An 18,748-nucleotide genomic window follows, 5' to 3' on the forward strand; every position below is an offset into this window, starting at 1 on the left:
AATAAAAAGTCCTTGAATACGATCTACTCAAGTTGTTTAGTCTGTGTGTGCTGTTTCCTGACATACATAGAATTCCATTTTTTACTAAAGTTATTTCATGCAAAATATCAGAAATTGAGAAAGTTCGACATATTTGGTTAAGTTATCAACAGAAATTAGGAGCCACTACTTATTTTTTTTATTCAAATATAATTTATTGACCACATATTTGCAAAGCACTACCATAGACAGCAGTGATGAGTTGATTACAAAAAACAAAACAAAACAAAACAAACAACAACAATAACAAACAGAGAGGTCTCTGTCCTCAGGGACTTTATATTCCAATTGAAGAGATGGACTATAGGTGAATAATTAGAAAATTAATAATTTAGGTACCTTTACAATAATTTCAATGTTCTACCACCATGTAAAAGAGAGATCTAATAAATTATTTGATAAAAAGGAGAATGAGAATTTTTGTTGCTGTTATCATTTTGTTTTGTTTACATATATACAATGGAGTATTATGCCTCTATCAGAAAGGATGAATACCCAATTTTTGTATCAACATGGAGGGGACTGGAGGAGATTATGCTCAGTTAAATAAGTCAAGGAGAGAGAGTCAATTATCATTTGGTTTCACTTATTACTTGTGGAGTATAAGGAATAACAAGGAGGACATTGGGAGATGGAGAGAAGAAGTGAGTTGGGGGAAATCAGAGGGGAAGACAAACCATGAGAGACTCTGAAAAACAAACCAAGGGTTTTGGAGGGGAGAGGTTTGGGGTGTTGGGTGAGCCTGGTGGTGGGTATTGTGTAGGGCACCTGTTGCATGGAGCTCTGGGTGTGGTGCATAAACAATGAATTTTGGAACATTGGAAAAAATAAAATAAAATTACAAAAAAAATCAAAATGGAGTCTAAAGGATAAAGCTGAGTTTTCTAAGTAAAGAAAGAAAATATGAGGAGAAAAAACAAAATATGCAGGGGAGAAGAATTAACCTTTTGCATTATCAAAGAATGAAATGAACACAATTAAGTGAGGTCCAGTGAGAGAGAGAATGGTTAAAGTTTTATAATAGAGGCACGGGCTGGTTGGTGAAGACACTTAGGAAATTTTAAGGATTTGAGATTTTTTTAAAAAATGAAAACAACTAAAGGAGTATAGGTGGGGTTTGATGTAAAAGCCACATTTTTAAAAGGTACTGCATTGTGGGAACCCATTTAGAATGAAGTGGCAGAAGTAGTTGAGTCTGATTATTTGGGAAAGTATACCAGACATCTGCACAAGAGAAGATCCTAGCTTCAGTATAATAAAAAGTGCATGGCCACATCAGTTGTGTCATCTGGAAACAGACTCTAAGATATACTAGGAGTGCAAGAACCTGTGAAAAAATAAAAAAAGAGAGAGAGAGAGGAATCAGAATTAAGTATGAAAATCCTTCAGACCATAATGCTTATCATGAACATTTGAAAGAGTGTCAACCTAGTCCACCTACTATAATTTTAAAAATGGTCCTCAGCAATAATCTCTAAGGAAAATCTCTGCCCAGCTTTCACGTTTGTGCCACAAAATACACCATGCTTCCTTTCTTAGTTTCCATGAACTGTACCTATCTTCTTACAGCTCCCTACTTGAATGTGTGTGTACATACATATATAGCCTCATATGTGGAAAAGAATATAAAAAGGCTTTATAATTTTTAAGAAAATGATAAAAAGAATAATCTGAATTTTATATTGTTATTTCCTTGCTTTTTTTTATTCCCTATATATTTATCTGTGAGCAACCTGTTTATTTTGCTTTCATAAATGAAATAACTCTCTATATCCTTTCTAATCTGCTTTTCGCACTCAATGTTGTTTCAAAAAGTTTTACCCATCTGATGTGTGACAGAAGTTCATTTATTGCCATAGCACCATATCATTTCATTTTACAATATATCACAATAATCTATTCTTCAGTAGATGAACTAAGGAATATGTGTTTCTCCCCTTACTTTTATATTATAAATAATACATTGAATCTATTAATCCATTTGTGGGGACTTTACACCTTGACTTTGAGTCTCCTTATTGTCTTTCAATAAATTTTTATAACATGTCCTCTTATCCTTTAACAATATAGAAGTTGAATATTTGGTTTATTTCATGTGTGTATTCATATACTTTACATATTACATTGCCTTTTTAACATCAGTATCTATTTGTAAGTTTATCATGGTACCAAACAGAGGAGTACTCAGAACTTCCTAGGGAAAAAAAAAGTTGGAAAATCACCTAAATTAATGACATATACTTTTGACTAATTGCTGGAGGAAATGAGACTGTTTTCTCTGCTCCAGCCATTTCCACACTTTTGGTCATCTCCCCTCCAACTCTAGGTTATTCATTTATTTAACTCAGGTGGGATCCTCATGTCATGAAACAGCAACTGATTATATTCTGCTGTGCTTATCTGCTTTGACCTGGGCAATTTCCATCATGGGATGATCTGACCTGGCAAAATATTTGACTATGTAAGATTTAGATAACTTCTGCTCCTCAGAACTGAATCCTCAGAAGCCGAAAACTTAAAAGAATTTGCCGCTTCCATATCATGGAGTATGGGAAGAGAGAGAGAGAAAGAGAGAGATGGAGAGATTGCAGTTAAGGACATTTGTTACAGCCCACACACAACTTTAGCCACATCAACAGGTACTATGCTGGAGAGGAGGTGGTCAGGGGGGATGGAGTATCTGGGTGGTGGGCATTTAGGAGGGGACTTGATGTAATGAACACTAGATGTTATATGCAATTGATGAATCACTAAACTCTATCCCTGAAACTAATAATACACTGTATGTTAACTAAACTGAATTTAAATTAATTAAATTAAAAAAAATTAAAAACACGTATTAATATATAAACCATCTTTTTTTAGATATTGAACTGAGTGAAACTCCATGAGCATGTGTGAAAAAAAAAAAAAAAAAAGTATATGTAAAGCCAGACTGAAAGATCAACAGATGGTTTGGATGAATGTCTCATTACCTGAAAATTTCTACCTTGGGATGAAAAAAGGATTCCAGCCACATTTTATTCCATGCATATCTCTACACATTTTCATTTGTGTTATTTTTAAGATTAAATTTAGAAAGTAATGTAAATATGGGAAGGGGAAATCTAAAAGGATTTCCTGGTCTGTAATTATTAGAATATTCTTGCTCTCTGAGGTGACTTGCAACTCTAGACCTTCTTTGGTCCAGGTGGTCTACTTCTTTATGGCAAAAGACCATGCACTGAAACAACGTTCTTGAAGGACCTAAGTATAACAATTAAAAATACACATTTTAGGGGCGCCTGGGTGGCTCAGTGGGTTAAAGCCTCTGCCTTCGGCTCAGGTCATGATCCCAGGGTCTTGGGATCGAGCTCCTCATCGGGCTCTCTGCTCAGAAGGGAGCCTGCTCCCTCTTCTCTCTCTCTCTGCTTGCCACTCTGCCTACTTGTGATCTCTGTCTGTCAAGTAAATAAATAAAATCTTTTTTAAAAGATTTTTTTTAAATACCCTTTTTATAGTGGTAGTCTTTTTTACTATGCTCATTTTATTATGTTTTTCTGCATGCTTCTGAAAATAAATATCAATGACTATACAAATATTGATCAATAATACTTCACGATACTCCCTTTTAAAACATGTACAGTTTGGCACACATAATTTAGACATTTTCTTTGTTTTTGTTTTTTGTTTTGTTGTTGTTGTTGTTGTTGTTGTTGTTTTAAACCTGTGTTTGATTCTAATGTGGAAAAGTCAGGAAATAAAGGACCAAAATAGTTCCCTTCCCTACCTCTTCCCGTGTTCCCCATGATCTAATAAAGGGACAAACAGAGATAATTAAAAAAAAATTAAAAATTTAAAAAACAATAAACAGATCAAGACAAAAAAGTAAACTGTATTTAGTTCTATGGCCTTTCCATAGCAATTTCTTAATTCCCATTCTCACTCCAAAAAACTCCATGTGACCAATATTATTAGTGAGTTGTATCTCCTGTATTTAAATATTCTTCATGTACAAAAGTTTATATATACTCTAATTCTTTCTGTTGTGTTTGCAGGTCCAACACAGCCTCTGTTGCATGAAATTTGGAAAAAAAATATGTTCTATTACTTAATGCATATATAATTTTGAAATTCAAAGAAGTTTTACTTTAGACTAGTTAACATCTGTCATTCACCATTACATACCTTACATACATTATCTCATGTAATTATCACAAAAACTTCATCATAAATTTACATGTTGTAGATGAAGTTGCTAAGGTTTAGAGAGTGTTTATTCTGCATAGTATAATACTTCTTTAACAGGTTTACTGGAGATGAGATACCAGAATGGTGCTGGTGCACTGGTTTTGGGAGAGGCTCACTTAAAAATTTGACAAAAGATAGGCTCAGGCTCTGGGCCACTAACAATCCTCTACTTCATCTTGGCCTTTAGCCATATGTGTAGATCTGACTTTTAACCCTTGCTTCTATTATATATAACCATAATGCCACCTCTGTCTTCAGCACCTAGAAGTTGTGGGGTTGGTGATAGGTAACACTTACCATGCACCCACCTCATCCTTCCTACTTGCTTCCAGGGTAGTGACCCTAACTCCTCCAAGGGCTACTTTGTACCAAGTGTTGGTCTTCTGGGTGAACCTATCTAGAACTGGCTGAACCTATCTTCTCTAAGGTTTCCTAAATCCAACCCCAGGAAGGGAGGTTTGGTGTAAAGCTTTTGAAAACCCTCAAAGAATATAGGTTTATCCATTCCCAAAACCCTGACTGACATTTGGTACCAGACATGTGGAAGGATTGGGTGACTACTCTGGATACCTTTTCGGGGAGGGGTGGTTCAAATAAGGGAAAGAACACCTGTTGTTGGTGATGTGGTGTAGAAGATAGCAGTCAACATCAGTAGTTCAAGGCCTAGGAATGTAATGATTAGAGTTTAAAAAGTTCAAGAGAGGACACAGTTGAAAAATATTTACATTTACATTTTACAGTATTACATTCCAAATAATAAATTTAACGTGACCAGAGAACAAATTATCATTTACATTTCTGTACATTATCTAGGTAAGGTTTGGATATGAGAGAGTCTTTGGATGCCAATAGTCACAGGTTCGCATGATGGATGGTGGATGATGCAGGGTCATCAGCATTAAATAAATGGGTAAGGATGTAATCAGCATTAAATAAATGGCATTGGGAAACTGCACAGACATGAGGACCCAGTTGTTTCAATACAAACAGCTTTTGACAGACCGTAGCATTGTGAGTAATAACAGCAATGCTGTTTTTTTTTTTTTTTTATTCTCATGGTTAGAGATATAAAAGTAGCTAGAAATGTTGCATCAAAAGTAAAAAACCTGAAAAGATGGTTCTGGGTCATGAATAGGAAGTGATAGTGCCTAAAAGCTATGAAGAATTTTTATGTGTACTAACTGGAAAATAAATATGAAAGTAAATATTTTCCAGCCATTATTCTAAATCTTCATAAACATGAGCCATGATGTTGTAATTTTGCTTTTTTAAAATATTTTATTTATTTATTTGAGAGGTATCACAAGTAGGCAGAGAGGCAGGCAGAGAGAGAGGAGGAAGCAGGCTTCCTGCTGAGCAGAGAGCCTGATGAGGGGCTCGATCTCAGGACTCTGGGATCATGACCTGAGATGAAGGCAGAGGCTTTAATCCACTGAGCCACCCAGGTGCCCCATAATTTTGCTTTTTAAGAGAGAGGGAGAGGAGGAAAGATAGGAGCGAGAAAGAGAGAGAATCCGGAGCCAGCTCCAAGCCCAGCACAAAGTCCCACATATTGTTCCATCTCACAACCCTGAAATCATGACCTGAGCCAAAATCAAGAACCCAACACTCAGCCCACTGAGCCATCCAGGCATCCCAAAGTTGTAAATGTTTTTAAACCAAACATTATATACAAAGGACTCATCAAAAATACTTGAGAGATCTGCACACCCTATGGGAGATCTTAGTCAGGATAGTAATGAAATTCACCACTGTTGAACAAGTAAAAGCAGAAGCAGAAATAGGATCTCCTACTTGCTTTAACCCTTCCTCAATTCCTTCTTCCCTTCTTGCTGGGGGATTGTCAAAGACTCACTAAGGCTTCAATGAGAATAGTGAGAAAACAACATATCTTTCATCATCCAATTTATTTCTAATCCAGGTAGAGGAATGGTACAGGTTAGAACTTTCTCTTCTATTAGTTAAACTAACAGAAGAATTGTTACATATAACTGGATCATTGGACATTTAGAAAATATAATTCTGTACTAATTTTTAAAAGTCAAGCAGTAAGAAAAAGATTATAGTATGGGTTAATGTGGAACGCACAACTATTTTTTCATGACTTTAATGAATTTTAGAATTCATTATAATCACATCTATTTTTATTTAACTATTATAGGTTTACTAGTTAGATTTAATGATACTGTTTTATTTCTATTTTAAAGCTAGTGTTTGATCCTTGAAAAATTAAAAAATATCAAAAATAGAAAAATAAGTTGACTCAGTTCTACCTGCCAAGTGTTATTATCAATAATTATTGTTGCATTTTATTTGACATGCATTATAAATGTGCCCTTAAAAAATTTTAAATATAAATAAAATAGCAGACGAAATACTGTGCCAAATGATGCAATAGGACTCGATGTAATACTATGGCAAATGATATTCTTCTGATGTAGTATAAATCATAGACAATAAATGATCAAACTTTCAAAGGAATTCTCATTAGATCTCCAAATATTTAGGCAAAGTTTATTTAAATTAAATAATTTTAATCTCCCTCTACATATATAGATATATACCTATATCTATATATAGATAATATAATATTTCACAAAAATGTACAGTATTTTATTTATTTGAAAAACAAATGGATTTGAAATCAAGAGGTAGTTACATTTTCTTCCAAATTAAAACACATAAACCAGGGGCACCTGGGTGGCTCAGTGGGTTAAGCCTCTGCCTTCGGCTCAGGTCATGATCTCAGGGTCCTGGGATCGAGCCCCACATCGGGCTCTCTGTTCAGCAGGGAGCCTGCTTCTCCCTCTCTGCCTACTTGTGATCTCTCTCTCTGTCAAATAAGTAAACAAAATCTTTAAAAAAAACATATAAACCAAATTTACCTCAAATTTTATTAGACTTTTCAGTGCAAATATGTGAAAAAAATTAAAATAATTTTTATAATAATTTATGCACAATTTTTTTACATTATTCATGCAACAACATAAATTGGCAGCCATTTTTCATATGTATAAATCAATGAAAAAATCAAATACTAACTTATCAAACCACTCCAAAGTTATTTCATATTTTTTTGGTATATTTTGTTCACTACTCATACATTATCCATTACTACAAATAGTTAAAAGAAATAATTGTATATAAATCTCTCCTTCCTACCAATAGGTGGCACTGAAAATGTGTATATTTTGACAATAAAGTGTGTTCACCACTATGTCAAAGATTCCTTCTTCTTATAATGCATCTTCAGCTGCGGCTTGAATAAAGTACACCCATCTACCATAAAATTACTCTGATTAATATGAGGAATTCCATTATGCAAATAGAATGTAAAATGTTTATAATGATGGACTATTACATCAAAGATACTTTACTGGTATTATAAAATTTACATTGTGCTCAACTAAAATTGTATTATATTTAGCAAATTCGATAGCTTATTTTTCTCTATTATTTCATTATTCTTGTTTGGTAAAAACTGTCATTTCCATTTTAGTCTGGGATATTGTTTTCCTGAATAAACAATATATGTAGAAGAATTTTACAAAATTTAGAAGTATTTTGGTTTCGCTTAGACTGCTTATTAATATACCCTCTGAGTTGTAATGGTTAATGAAACTAGGAGCAAATACCTGAGTATTCATATTTGCATTACTTTTATTAGTAGTGCTCTTCATTTTACCCGTGTGTATATAGTTAAAATTCCTCACCTCCATTACAATAGAATTCTGTTATCTGAGTCATTTAGATTCCTTTTAAATCTAGTTCATTCAAGAGGTTCATTTCAACAACTCATTGGGAAAAAAACCAAAAGTCTTATGACATTCATTCTGCATTTTTAACAACAGTTTTATTAAAATGATTTATTGCCACAAGACAAATCCTAATGATATTTCTATTTTATAACTGTATTTTATTCCGGGCCTGGTTGGTGTGATTTATTCATATTTCCTATGAAAATCTGAACTACTGTGTCGCTGTAGCTATTATCTAGCAAATGTATTTTACATTATAATAATAAACATACATTTTTCATACGCGAACTTTCCAATAATCAGATATTCTTGAGTAGTTTCAGTATTTTTATTAGATCCCAGTGAAGTCTTATTATCTTGTACAATTTGTCTGAAATGCTTCCCCAGATCCCTGCTATTTTCAGCTTTTTAAGCCTGTGTGGGAAAATAAACTTACCTGACATGGGGCTTTATTTAATTATATTTCCATTATCTCATCTCTGACCAGAGATCACTCAAGATGAAACACTTTATTTCCTCCTTTTGGTTAACTGAATTTAGCTTACTCTTCTTATTTTTCTGAGCTGCCAGAACCTTATTTTTTGCTGCCTTCCACCATGCATGACTAGTTGTAAGAGATAATACACACACATAAACCACCCTACATCAGTTCCTTCCTTGATCAACCTCTTCTCTTTAAAGCATCATGCTCAGCTTGAATGTTTTTAAGGTTCACAGAGCAAGAAGGACAAAACTTTAATCACTATTAGGGGAAAAAAAAAACAAGCTTACAGAAAAGATATTTGTTGCTTTAACTTGAAAATGCAGGAAAGGATTCAGACTTAGTCAAACATGGATGCATATAGGGTCATGTGGTAGGCAGTCTCCAAGATGGCCCCTATTGATCCTTGTTTCTTGGAATTCATTCTTTTGTATAGTTCCCTTACACATTGTGCCAGAGAAGTTCTGTGTGATCAGTAGCATACAACAGAAATGGCGGTATGTCACTTTCAAAATTAGGTTATCAGAAAACCATGGCTTCTGTTTTGGGCACTCTCTTTCTGGTTCACCACATCAGATATCATCTTGATGAAAATTCCACTTGGGGAAGAAGTAAGGTCTCCAGTCAACAGCCCATAGAGAATCAGAACCCTACCCAAAAACCATGTGGGTGAGTTTAAAAGCAGATCTGACAAACCCCAGTTGACGCTCATGAGAGCATGAAACATCAGTTAAGCCTCTTCTGGATTCTTGACACACAGAAACTAAGAGTAAATAACTATGTGTTGTTTCAAACTGCTAAATATTGGAGTAATTTGTTACGCAGCAATAGGTAACAGATACGCATCAAATAGTATTATCAAACCTCTGTCAGAATTTCTCTGTACTTGGCTCTGAGTATATCAACTTGCATCAATTACAGATAAAAATGAATTCAGATGATCAAATGTTGCAATCATGAAGAGTCTCTTTTTCATGTGGGTTCTATATCAATGATCCACAAATGACAACTTGAGGACACCTGTTTTGGATAAATAAAGTTTTATTGGAACACAGTCACTTCAATTTGCTTACATTTTGTCTATTCCTTTTACAGTTGCAGAATTGAGTAGATAAGATAGAGGCCAAGTGCCTTATAAAGGCTCACATCTGTTCCACATGGTGGACAATATACACTTAGGCTTTATATGTGTCAGATTAGGAACAACTGCAGAAAGAAAAATAAAAAATTCATAACTTGATAAAAAAGAGTTTAAGAGAAAATTCTAGTTTACTTGTCTTGAGTCATGAGCCTCTGTGCCAGCTTTATAGATAATCTGGTGGAAATGTCATTCTAATCACTGAACTTAGCTTTTAGGAGAGTCAGATGAGATACACTCCACCCAGATGAAATTGGTTCACAGTAGAACAAAAGGATTTTGTTACTAGAACAGATGTATTAGTATCTAGGTGTATGTGGTGGAAGTGGGGAAGTTGAATGAAACGTTCACATTAAAACAATATAGAAATACACTATAGAAAAATGTCCACTGGGGTGCTGGGTGGCTCAGTTGGTTAAGCAGCTGCCTTCAGCTCAGATCACGATCTCAGGGTCCTGGGATCAGGCCCCACATTGGGCTCCCTGCTCAGCAAGAAGTCTGCTTCTCCCTCTACCTCTCCCTCTGCCCCTCCCCCCTCTCTCAAATAAATAAATAGAATCTTTGGAAAAAAGAAAAATAGCCACTGAAATGAAAATGACAAATACGGATTTCAGAAATGCTCCAAAGAAATATGGTCTTCATCCCTAAAGATGGCATGAAATTCCCTTTCTTGGTAGAAAAAGACCTCCTGTTCTCCCCCTTTTTATTCCTAAGGATGGAAGCCATATATCACCACCTTTATCCTTTTCTTTCCAGGTATACCACTTCCTGAGTTACAGTTAGGGTAGGGAACAACAGGTATGAACTGTAGGTTATGCAAGTCCCATATAGGTCATATGTAGGTTGGGTAAACAACATGTACTGTTCCATCATCTTCACATTCAATCTTCGAATTATTGCAGTGATTTCATATTCTTGTGCACACTTTGGAAATTTCTTATGTGATATTCAAATAAAAACTGTGATATAAATTCTTTATTAACACAGTGTCTCTGTTCTCCCAGGCAAACACTAATCGGGCTATCCCCTCAGGAATTAGAGTAACAGTCTAATTACTGGTACATAACTTAGACCCTTGATATAGGCTCATTATTTCTTAAGAAAATGAAAAACTCACACACATCAATCAGAAAGAAACAGCAAAAACAAGGACTTTTGAAATAGACCAAAATCTTTATTTTACCATTTACTAACTGTGACATATTAGATAAGTTAATTCACCTTCTGAATTTAATTTTTCCCCTTTGAAACACTGGATCTAGTGGTGGATAATTTGCAGAAATATTTAGATTACATAAATCAAACTGCCTAACACATAATAAATAATCAATAAATATTAGGATCTTATTGTGTCAAATTGTTTATCTTCTATAATTTAACTGACAAAGGACCTTGAATGTTACATTTCTAAGTTATAAGTATTACACAGCTAAGTTTAAACATAGTAGTTGTATGTACCAACTAGAGAAACATACCATTAAGGATTTTAGTTTTATTTGCAAAAAAAATTAGTTTTTCTTTATATAAAATATTCACATCCCTGATTAATTTGATTGAACTTTACTAGTTAATTCAGCCTCAGTTGGATTAATTATGACCAAGATTTCAAGCTATTATTTATTCATTAATTAATCTTTGACTTAACTCTGACTTCTTTTCTCAGTACAGACATTAGGCAGCTTAGTTACTATCAGGACAATTGTTTTCTATCTTCTTAATTTTGTAGTTATCACAGTTGACAGCAGATTGTCTTCTACCATTATATTTTAGATTACAATGACCAGTTCTCCCTGGCAGCATTACATTTTGTAATAGCATTAATATGTAATGTGAATTATTATTAATTAACTAAAATGTTATTATAGAGGAGTGTCTCTCATTGCTAAAGAAAAAAGGCATATCCTACTTTTTTTGTGTGCAGTAGGAGCAAAGGAGGGGGAATGAAACCCCACCTTTGGCTTTCATAGCATTTGATGAAATGTTCAAATGTTCAATTTGAGTCTTACATATTTCTTTCTCTGTTTTCTTCTTTCTTTCCTGGGATCTTGTTCTCTCTCTTTCCCTGGGTTATGTTCTTGACTCTTGAATTTTCACTTTCTATGACTATAAGCAAAAAGCTCTTCTAAGAATACTCATTATTTTGGTAATTTTCTCTATGGCAACAGCTCCGCAAGAAACTCTGGAGCTCACATCTCTCTCCTTTTGTATCCTTCTGTGCACTCACGTGCTCTCTCTCTCTCTCTCTCTCTCTCTATATATATATATATATATACATCTGCATTAACATGATTTTACTACTTCACTATCTTTATCAATGTAACCACTTTTCCAGAAAATTTCTTGGCTAGGAAGAGAAATGTTGAAAATAATGTTACTGTTCATTCCAGGAAAAATCTGAAAGACCTATCCATTTTTCAATAGAAAGCTTAAAGGACCCTAGTTCCCTGCTCCCTGTTGCAACATCCCCACCTTGCTGTGTCCACCAACCATGAATTACATCATGATACTTACCCAGTCCTACCTAAGCCCTGAACTTCTCACTCCATTCTCTATTCTTGAACTGAAAGAGTTATCTTAAGCTAGTCTTTAAAATCTCATAAATATGCCAGCATTGCCCTTTTCCTCTAAGATGCTACTGAGACTATGAGACATTGCTCTCTTAGCACAGTAATCAATAAACTCACCTTGTCTTGTGAACATGTTGTTTGGACATTATTTTGGGGATCCAGCACTCAACATACGTAAGATCAAATGAGTGTTTCTACTCTGAGTGGCTCTTGCTCCTCTTTTCTCTTTACCATAAATCTACTACGGAAGATTGGATTTTGTTAAGACCACCTGGTTTGTTTCATGGATTTCAAGTCATGTATAGCATGTCTATATTAAAAATAATACCAGGTCAGAGTTATTGAATTTATCTCCTCCAAGGGCAGGGTAAAAATTTTACTTTATATAAATAATTTATATATTTAATCATTATTTTTTTTCTTCCCTTAAATTGGTATGCTATAATGTCCTATTTAAATCTTATACTGATTAATAATACTGATCTCAGCATTCACCAATAACCAGAGAAAAAAGGAACTATCTTTATCATCTTTCTCTTCCCAACCATCTTCATATCCTGGCCTTTCTCTTTTGGAAGTATAATTTTGACTTTTTCCAATTTCATAGCAGCTTCAATAAATTTTATCCTAAGTAATTTTGATAAATTCTTTATTTCTATTTTCTGGTTTTAGAATGATTTTTAAAAACATTAATGGCACAAGTGAGCTTTTTTTTTTAAATGTCAGCTTACTTTAACTTAAATGTATAAAGTCATAAGTATTTTATGTATTGAAAGAATAATAAGAACAAACACATAAAATTTGATTAGGAAAATCATAATAGGTTTGGATGCTGTTACTGTCAACTGATGTGTATGAGAAGTACCTGGTCCATGGTAAAATTTCAATAAATGTTTGTGGAATAAATACATGGAATTAATTTGTAAAAGTCAGAAACTGACTCTTGTGCTATACGTTATTTATTCCAAATCAACAGCCTCGTTTATTCCTTGCTAAGAAAACTCTTAAACATTCAGTTTAAGATATCATGACCAGGTATAAAGGTCTTCACCTGCAGTTCATTGTCCATGTGACTAAGATCCATTCCTTAGTATGCAAACTTCTTTCCAAAAATGAAAAGCCAATAAAGCTTAAGCTTTAGGACCCCTCATTTGCATGGGATTCTCTGTAAATGATATACATGTAAATAAATTTTCAGATTACCCTGATATGAGTGTACCATTATTTCCTATCAGGATCCTGACTGACACGACGCTTTTGAAACATAATTTGTAACTTGTGATATCTTTGCTTTAAATTTGGTTCTGAATTCAATTATCTAATCTGAAGGGTCACTGCTTACAATTTGTCTCTAGTTTATAATTTTACAACATTTCAGATCCTCTGTATGGTTAGTGAACAAGAATTTTTTTCTACCTATTATGTTTGAATCTTCTGACAATTTTCTCTTTTGATCTTATTAGCAACACAGGATAGGTTGTTTTTTACCCAACTGAATAGAGTAAGTATCTGAAGATTTTAATAAAAAATATTGATAAGAATATCTTCTAAATCTAACAAATATAGTAATAATCATGTAATAATAAATATACTATAGTTGTATAATGTATACATTAATATAAATGTAGCATAAGTATAGTAATATTATCATGTTTATTAATTATAAAATTCAACCAATTGCCATGTGGCACACCTCATAATGTAATATTTTTACTGATACATTATTATAATAGGTACATGGTTACAGTAGTGAATGAGAATGAACCACAAAATAGTTAATTACGGTTTTAGAAAAACACTCATGAGGAAAATCCATTGCTCTAGAATTAAGTTATTTCTACACTGAACAATTCATCAATGAGAATTGATAATTGCTAAGTAAGATAAAGGAGAATTTGTATTCAATGTCTGCAACATGTAGCAATTGGAAGATGCCAGGGAAATAAAATATAGAGCACTTGCCCTAAGGATCTTAAAATCTAGTTAAGATGAATTTGGCAACCTACTTAAATAAAATCAAATCTGAATTAGTGTATATGAGGAAGGCTATTACAGACGGATAGCTACTAAACATATCAGTATGAAGAAATAAAATTTAGAAAGAATAGAAAAAGAAGACAAAGAATTTATAGCAAAAGAGTGGGAATGAAGATTTGAGAAAAAAAAGTTGTAGTAGAAATAATTGAACATTATTAATTCATATGTAAATTAAAAATTGTGTTTGATCTGCTTTACTGATTCCTTAAATATATATTTTAAAAGGACAAGAGATACTAGTATTAATAGATTCAGAAAATTTAAAGTTTATTTCTCTCAAAGCTCCTTATCTGGAACCTAGGATTAAGGATTACTGATTATTCAAAAAAAATAAAAATAAATAGAAATTTTCTAACTTCTTTGTGTAAATCAGAATAATTTTTATTTTTTCTTCTGAAGGTGTTCTGACAAGTTACTTATGAAGGTATTTATTTTGAGAAGTTTTGTTCCTGAAATCCAAATCCTTTCCTTCTAGATAAATCATAAGTTTTGGTATCATTTAATTTAAGAATAAAGATAGATTAGAGTACATGGAGTATTGTTTATATTGGAAATCAGAGTTTTCAATACAATAATGCAATTACACCCTATACTTGCAATGAGAGTCCATGCTGAGCATAAAATTAACATCACAAAGGTATGATTTTTTAAAAATGTACAAAACCAGAAAAATCTGAGAGCATAAAAAAGAATAAACATTTTTCATATGTAATAGAACAAAGCATTTTCATTTTGTGGAAACCTCTACTTATAATCTGGACTTCATCTTTGCACTTATTTAAAATTACAGATATTATCACAGCTTCCGCTTTTGGTTAAAACAATTTTGGGAGCAATCATCAAGACCCAACATATACATTTCTCATGAAATTGATGTAAATATATGAGAAATTTTGTCTTAAGAAGAAATTATTAGTGGTTTTTTTTTCATCTTCCTTTTTTTTTGTTGTTGTTGTGTTGTTATCAAAAGAGGCATTAAGTATAAGGGAAACAAACCAGTAGGAGACGTGGGAAGTGGAGAAATGGGTAAGAGTCCCTGTCCTGCCTTCATGTAATATTTGATTTGATTCAAATCAATTATCTTCTCTGCATCTCATTTTCCATACATATAAAATTATGGGATTAGAGTTATTCAAGATTTTATTTTTATTTTATTTTATTTATTTGACAGAGAAAAGGACATCACAAGTAGGCAAAGAGGCAGGCAGAGAGAGAGGGGGAAGCAGGCTCCCTGCTGAGCAGAGAGTTCAATGAGGGGCTTGATCCCAGGACCCTGAGATCATGACCTGAGCTGAAGGCAGAGGATTAACCCACTGAGCCACTCAGGCACTCCAGAGTTGTTTATATTGAAGTTTTCTCCTATATTTCAAAGTATCTGATTCTAACATAAACATTTAAAAAATATTAGCTAATCTTTGGAAAATACGTATACACACATCATTGCCAATTATACTAGACAAGCCATTTTAGATTCCTGTCTTTAAAAGGAAAAGTCTTATTAAGAAAAAATAAATAAAAAACACTAACAATACTTAACTGAGGTATAATTTACATACTATAAAATATATTTGTCTTAATTGTCCAGAATGATGAAGGAGATGTATGTCTTTGGATTAAAATCTCCCAAATCATTCCTTCATCCTAAAAAGTTTTCCTGGGACCCTATTCCAGTCAACCCCTCCCTCTATCCACTACTCCAGAGTCAATCATTTTCTCACTACTCTGGTTAGTATCACCCTAAATATTTGGTGTGCTCATGAGCTCCATATTTAAGAGAACATATGGTATATACATTTTTGTCTGGTTTCCTTGGCTTATCAAAATGTTTCTGAAATTCCTTCATGTTGTTAGGCATATTAATGCATTTTCTTTTGTATTGATGAATACATCATCATTTTATTCATTTTACATAGTTTGTAAATCCAGTCTTCTGCGTGAAAGACATTTGGGTTGTTCGTAGTTTAAGTTATTATGAAAAACGCTGTTACAGAAGTACATTTATAGGTCTTGTTGTGGACATATACTTTGTTGTTCTTGGATAAGTATGTAAGAAAGTAATGGCTGAGTAATAGGAGAGGTATACTTACCCTAGAAACCACCTGCCAAAGCACTTTTACAAAATGGTCGAACAATTTTACATTTCCACCAGCAATGTACAAAAACTCCAGTTGCTCTATCACTTCACCAATGTTATGTTTTATCCATTTGAATGCTCTGTAGTTTTAAGTTGCATGTCCATGATGACTAATGATATTAGCTAGTTTTCCATATGTTTGATGGTCACTCAAACCTATTTCTTTGTGAATTGTTTGATATTGATGTATCAAATTGATAAATCGGTTATCAAAAATTATGCTAAACAAAGGCACCATTAAGCAAATGGAAGAGGATACCACAGATAGAAGAAGGTGTCAGCAATACATATATTACATATAACTATATATGTAAAAAACCCACTTTCATCCAGAATACATAAATAATTCCTACAAATGAATATGAAAAAGATAATAATCACAATTTTTAAAATGTGTAGATTCTAGTCTTCTAGAATATGTTTTTGGATAGCCCTTCAAATGGAAGCAGGGGTTTAAGAGGTCATATTAAAAATACAAAGTTGTCTGTCTTATTTCTATAATTGATATTTTAGTTACTCATTCCACCCCTCATATATTATTGGAAAATAAACATATTAATAAACATGCAAAGATCATATATTTTTCTCAACTGTGGCTTATATTTTCATTTTCATTATATCTTTCAAAAAGCAAAAGATTTTAATTTTGATAAAATTCAACTTATCAGTAAGTTGTCTTTTATGGAGAGTCTTAATTTTAAGCAAGCTTGATCTATCTTAAAGTGGTAGTGATTTTTGTCTAGACTTTCATGTTTTGTTTTGTTTTGTTTTTATAGCAGAAGATAAAATCCTTCCCATGATTTTTGAAGTAATTCATTGTTATTCAAAAGTTTACTTTTTTTATGCGGCATCTAGATAATTTCAGTAGCAGGCTTTCTCAGCATCTGTGTAATCTGCTATCCTTTCATAAGTGAGAGTCAGAATACTGTATTTATAGTAGATATACCTAGATAGAAACCCAGGTTCTACCACTTATGAGGTGCATTCATTTTAACTTGTGGTTAAGTGGCTACATTCTTTTCTAGTGGAAAACATGTCATTATATTTATAATATGGAGAAAAGAAAGTTGAAATTTATAAACAGTGGTACAAAGCACATAGAGCCCTTAACGGTATTTCTAAGGACAGAGCTGCACAGAAATCCATTTATTAATTCTATCTCACCAAGGCATTAATTGACTATGCTAGGAGAATAGATGCAAGACCAATCTATTTATTTCTTCTGTTTGTAAGGTCCTGAAAGTCTTTCTGTTCTTAAAACCCATTCAGTTTAAACTTTAACCTGAGTGTTTGTTACTTTCTACTAAAATGGCTTGTCTCGCGCTCTGCTTCTCTCTATCTGACTGAGGAGTTCATGTCCTTTTGATGCTGACATCTGTCAGATGCCTTTATGGTATTCAGAACTTCTCCATCTTATAAATTTTGATCATCTCCACTTAACTTTACAGTGTGGAGGCTTTAGACTCTTAAGAATATCTGTTCTTGGGGTGCCTGTTCTTGTTCTTGGCTCAGTGGGTTAAGCCTCTGCCTTTGGCTCAGGTCATGGTCTCAGGGTCCAGGGATCCAGCCCTGCACCTGGCTCTCTGCTCAGCGGGGAGCCTGCTTCTGCTCCCTCACCCCACTTGCCTCTCTGCCTACTTGTGATCTCTCTCTTTGACAAATAAATAAATAAAATCTAAAAAAAAAAAAAAAAAAGATATGGTGAATGCTGTGAAGTGTGTAAACCTGGCGATTCACAGACCTGTACCCCTGGGGATAAAAATATATTAAATGTTTATAAAAAATAAAAAAATTTTAAAAAAGAAGAAGAATATCTGTTCTTTCAGATGAGAAACATAGGTTTCCAGGTAATGATACCAGAATACCAAATCATTCGCAAATCAAACTTAGTTCTATCCTTTCTTTTCTTTTTTATTTTCAACCCTTTGTTATTCAAATTTTCAAAAATATACAAAGAGCAGAGAGTGGTATGATATACTCCATTCATATATAACCCAGCTTCAACAATTATAGACAGAGGGCCAGTATAATTTTATCAATAGGTACCCTGTTGCTCTTCTTTTTCATTGGATTAGTTTAAAACAAAGCCAAGTCCCCATATCATTTGGTCCATAATCAATGGATCAAATTTTAGTTCCTAAAATTTGATTTAGTTCCTAAAATTTAGTTCCTAAAATTTTAGTTCCTAAAATTTAAAAAATCCTAAAATCAAATTTTAGTTCCTAAAAATAGGAACTTGTTCTAACATAACGATCATTGTCACACCTAAAATATTTTATAATAATCATTCCTGAAGATCCTAAATATGTACATGTGTATCAACCCAGGTAATAGCAGAATGAGGTTATATGAAAAATAAGGGTA

The sequence above is a fragment of the Mustela nigripes genome, chromosome 1 (assembly GCF_022355385.1).
Source record: "Mustela nigripes isolate SB6536 chromosome 1, MUSNIG.SB6536, whole genome shotgun sequence".
In the NCBI taxonomy this organism is placed as follows: Eukaryota; Metazoa; Chordata; class Mammalia; order Carnivora; family Mustelidae; genus Mustela; species Mustela nigripes.